Genomic DNA, 5,662 nt, shown 5'->3' on the forward strand with positions numbered 1-5,662 from the left:
CAGTCAGATCGAAGGTTGTGGCAGTGGGATCAGGCTGATCCTCGACTTGCGCATTATGCCTCTCCAGCCAACTCAGCACTCGAACGCTCATTTCGTAGGTTGACTTAGGCATACGCAGTTCATTCCCAGTCTAAGATCGGACCGGACCGAAGGTTGCGGCAGCAGGATCGACAGCACGTAGGGGGGAACGGGTCGGTCCCCGACTTGTGCATTCTGCCTCTCCGACTGGATGAGCACCCGTACGCTCGTTTCGTGGGTTGGCTTAGGCTTACGGAGTTCATTCCATGTCTAAGCATACGGAGTTCATTCCCAATCTAAGATCAGACTGGACTAAGGGTTGCGACAGCAGGACCAGCAGCAGGATCTACAGCACGCAGGGGGGTCGGGTCGATCCCCAGCTTGCACATTCTGCCCTTTCGGTCGGCCCCTCAGGTCAGCTGAGCGCCCGCACGCTCATTTCGTGGGTTGACATTGGCATACGGAGATTATCCCTAGTCTAAGCATATGGAGTTCATTCCCAGCCTAAGATCAGATCGGACCGAGGGTTGCGAAAGCAGGATCGGCAGAACGTAGGGGGGACCGGGTCGATCCCCAGCTTACGCATTCTGCCTCTCTGGCGGGTTAAGCTCCCGCACGCTCGTTTCGTGGGTTGGCTTAGCCATACGGAGTTCATTCCATGTCTAAGCATACGGAGTTAATTCCTAGTCTAAGATCGGACCGAATCGGGGGTTACGATAGCAGGACCAGCTGTAGGATCGGTAGCACGCAGGGGGGGACCGAGCCGATCCCTGGCTTGCGCATCATGCCTCACCGATCGGCTCAGCATTCGTACGCTCATTTTATGGGTTGACTTAGGCATAGGAGTTCATTCCCAGTCTAAGATCAGACCAAACCGAGGGTTACGGTAGCAGGATCGACAGCACACAGGGTGGATTGGACCGGTCCCCGACTTACACATTCTGCCTCTCCGGTCGACTGAGCGTCCGCACGTTCATTTCATGGGATCGATAGCACGCAGGAGGGACTGGGCCGATCCCCGGCTTGTGCATTCTACCTTTTCGGTCGACTGAGCACCCGCACGCTCGTTTCATGGGTTGGCTTAGGCATACGAAGTTCATTCCATGTCTAAGCCCCAGTCGAACCGAGGGTTGTGGCAACAGGACCGGCAGTGGGATTGACAGCATGCAGAGGGGGACCAGGCTGATCCCTGGCTTGCACATTATGCCTCTCCGGCCTGCCTCTCCAGCCTGTTGAGCGCCCGCACGCTCGTTTCATGGGTTGACTTAGGCATATGGAGTTCATCCCTAGTCTAAGCATACGGAGTTCATTCCCATTCTAGGATCGGATTGGACCGAGGGTTAAGGTAGTAGGATCGACAACACACAGGGGGTACCGAGCCGATCCTCGACTTACGCATTCTGCCTCTCCGGCCGGCTGAGCGCCCACACGCCCGTTTCGTTGGTTGGCTTCATAGGGAGTTCATTCCATGTCTAAGCCCCAACCAGACCGAGGGTTATGGTAGCGGGACCAGCAGCACACAGAGGGGGATCAAACTGATCCCCTACTTGTGCATTATGCCTCTTTGGTCGGCTCAACACCCGCACGCTCGTTTCGTGGGTTGACTTATACATACGGAGTTCATTCCCAGTCTATGATCAGACCAGACCGAGGGTTACGATAGCAGGATCAACAGCACGCAGGGGGTGACCGGGTTGATCCCCAGCTTACGCATTCTTCTTCTTCTTCGGTCGGTTGAGTGCCCACATGCTCATTTCATGGGTTGGCTTAGGCATACGGAGTTCATTTCATGTCTACGCATACGGAGTTCATTCTCAGTCTAAGATTTTGAGCCACGGTGCACATGCTGGTCTCGGGCATGTGCTGGTGCCGCATTTTTTTCACCCGGGGTACCATCGTCGGAGATCGCTGGAGCATCGTCGGAGAGCCTAACCGGCGGCATTGGGGGTTCCAATGATTGGGGGGGTCGGGGGGTGTGCGCACATGATGTGCGATGGGTGCTGGTACTTGTGTCACGGGCTCCAACCTTAGACTTAGAAATCGTGCGACCTTAGGCTTGGAATCTTCTCCTTTATGCCTAAGTCAGCCTAAAACACAAGCGTACGGGCACTAGAACAACAAGAAGGGCTAATTACGCAAGTTAAAGAGAAACAAGATAAGAAGGCAGAATTCTGGAAATGCTCTTGTATTCATTGAAATGAAAGTGTTTGATGGTGTACAAATGAGGGAGGAGCAGCCCTCTATTTATAGTTGAGGCTTCTGCTTACACTTAATCTCAAGATCCCTAGAATAAAGGCTAAAATCATGGGATTATACAGATTACAATCAATCAGGATGCTAACTCCTGATTTTCAGGGTTAACCAAATCTGCCAGGATGTTACTGCTAATCCTGCCTGCTTCCAAAAGCTTCCCTTGCGTGTTCAACACCTTAGGCCCTTCTAGATGTGGTGCGGGCAGCTTGTATGCAGGCCTTTGTCTCACGGGTTGGCCTGCAAGTTGGGCAGGCATTCTGAACTCGTTTGCTAGGCTTTGTGCGTAGATACCCGCCAGCACGCCTGGTCTGTGGGCCTCAACCTCTGGCTCACCTGCTGGTGCGCTTGATGTGCCTGGTGTGCTTGCCCAGGGTATGACATTCTCCCCCACCTGATTGCGCAATGCTCTCATTGCATCTTCTGCATGGTACTGCCTGATCTGGTTACTGAACTACCATAAGTCATCTGCTGGTTCCCAGTTCACCTCACTGTCTGGAAGTCCTTTCCAGCATACCAAGTACTCTTGTCTTGGCTGATAGTTCTTCCGTCTCACCTCCCGATCAGCTATGATGCTGTGGACCTCCTTCTCATATGAGGCCCTTGCTCCCAATGGTGCATGCTTTGACTCTGCCCATCCTAGATCTCCCTCATCCTCATGGAACGGCTTGAGCATGCTCACATGGAACACCGGGTGTACCCTCGGCTTGGGTGGCATATCCAGCTTGTAGGCAACCTTGCCTACCCTCTTCACTACTCGAAAAGGTCCCTCATACCTTTGGGCTATGCCTTTGTGTAGCCCCCTATGGTGCACAATAGGATGCAACTTCACCAACACCAAGTCTCCAACCTGGAACTGCACATCCCGCCTATTTTGGTCTGCCCACTTCTTCGACCTCTTGGTCGCCTTGTGTAGACAAACTCTGGCCAAGACAGTTTGCTCATGCCATGCCTTGGCAAACTTGTATGCTACTGGATTCAGCCCTGTATAACCTACAGCAATTGAACCGGATGTTAGTGGTTGTTGCCCTGTCATAACCGCAAATGGGCTCTGTTTCATTACCTCGCTTCTTTGCAAGTTGTAGGAAAACAATTCAATATCTAGCAGCTTTGGCCAGTCCCTTTGTGTGGCACTCACATAGTGCCTGAGGTAGACCTCCAATAGTTCATTCACTCGTTCTATCTACCCATCAGTCTGCGGATGCATGCTGGTGGAAAAGTTCAAATCCATTCACTAGGTTTACCTGCCCCGGCTTATACTCCATCTAGAAATCAAATTTCGCAAGAAAATCTTGCCATCTCGCCGGTTTGGGGGATAGCTTCTTCTACGTTTGGAAGTAGCTGGTCACCACATTATCCATCCTAACCACGAACCTCGACCCCAACAGGTAATGGCACCAAGTGCACAAGCAGTGCACCACTGCAGTCATCTCTTTCTCTTGGACCGTGTACTTGTGCTCAGTCTCGTTCAGCTTCCTACTCTCGAACACAACTGAACGTCCCTCCTGTATCAACATGCCCCCTATGGCAAAGTCTGATGCATTCGTATGCACCTCATACGAATTGGCATGGTCTAGTAAGGCCAAGACTGGCTCCTCGGTCACAGCCCGCTTCAACCTGTCAAAGGCTTCCTGGCACCCTGCGTTCCACTCCCATGCTTTCCCTTTCTTGAGCAAGTCAGTCAATGGCGTGGCTATTGCTGAGTGACCTTTGATGAAGCGCCTGTAGTAGTTCACTAGCCCAAGGAACGATCTCAACTTAGTGACCTTGGTTGGCAGTTGCCACTCCAGGATGGCGTGTATCTTGCCTTCATCCATGCATATCTTGCCACCTCCCACTATATGGCCAAGGAATGGGATCTCTTATTAGGCGAATGAGCACTTCTCCCTCTTGACAAACAGCTTGTGCACCCGTAACACCTTGAACACCTATCTCAAGTGGTCTACATGCTTTTTCAAAGTCTGGCTGTAGATCACAATGTCATCTAAATAAACCACAACAAACCGATCAAAGAATGACTGAAGTACCTTGTTCATAAGGGTACAGAATGTTGCTGGGGTGTTCGTGAGTCTGAAAGGCATCACCAAGAACCCATACGAATGATACCGAGTGACACATGCTGTCTTTGGCTCATCTCCCTCTACGATCCTGACTTGATAGTAGCCTGACCTCAAATCTAGCTTGGTGAACCACCTTGCACTCCTAAGTTGATCAAACAAGTCCGCAATGAGTGGGATGGGGTACTTGTTCTCGATGGTCAGCTTGTTCAAAGCCCGGTAGTCTATGCATAGTAGCAATGACCCATCATGCTTGCACTGAAATAGAACCAGTGCACCATAGGGTGCCTTCGATGGCCTGATGAAGCCAGCATCAACTAACTCTTTAAGCTACTTCCTCAACTCCTCCAACTTTGGTGGAGACATTCGGTAAGGGGCTCTAGCTGGTGGCTTGGCCTCGAACACTAGCTCGATCTTGTGGTCCACCTCTCTCTTAGTTGGTAGCTTGTTAGGTAGCTTTACGGGCATCACATCACTAAAGGTCTTTAGCACCTTTAGCACCTCCAAGGGTGACTCGGTCTCCTTCTCCCTTGGCTCATCATATTTCAGGGCTGCCAAGAAGGTGTCTTCTTGTCTACTTACCACCTTGGCAAATTGGATGGCTGACACCACCCGCGACCCAACTCCAGACCCTTTCCTCAATGGCACTAGGCATTGGCACCGTGCATCCAAGATGGAAACACAATCGGCAAAAGGCACAAAGAGGGTGTTAATCCGAACAAGGAAATCCAACCCAATCACAAACTCATAGTCGTCAAGGGGTATTACCTCAATGGTCTCCTTGCCTTTCCAGTCTCCAAGCTGCCACTCCACACCCCGCGCTACTCCAATGGCTAGAACTTCCTTGGAGTTCACTATTTTGATGGTACCAGTCCCTTTTTGCACCTTTAGTCCGAGCTTCTGGGCTCTATCACCTAAAATAAAAATATATGAGGCACCTGTGTCCACCAGTGCACTCACCTTCTGACCCGCAACCATCAGATCCGCAAACATCAAGCCTTTTGGCTTGCGACTCCCTTTACTCTGGACAGCATTGAGCACCAATGACCCAAGCTTTGCCGCCCCTGACTCTGTCTCCTCATCAAACTCCTTGTCTACAACAGCCAGCTTGCCCTTCTACGGGTAATTACATGCTATGTGGCTCCCTCCACATAGGTAATTACATGCTCTCAGTCCCCTTTTGCTTTCCACTTGCCTGCTGGTGGCTTCTCTCGCCATCCTTAGTTGAACGATCTCGGTCTCCATCCTTGGACTCCCGATCACGGTCTTTCCCTTTGGACTGCTTCTTTCAGTCCCTATCATCCCTGCCCTTACCCTTGGGCCTGGTAGACTCGAAC

The sequence above is a fragment of the Durio zibethinus genome, chromosome 3, assembly GCF_047325235.1.
Source record: "Durio zibethinus cultivar Kanyao isolate XHJ-2024 chromosome 3, ASM4732523v1, whole genome shotgun sequence".
Taxonomy (NCBI): Eukaryota; Viridiplantae; Streptophyta; class Magnoliopsida; order Malvales; family Malvaceae; genus Durio; species Durio zibethinus.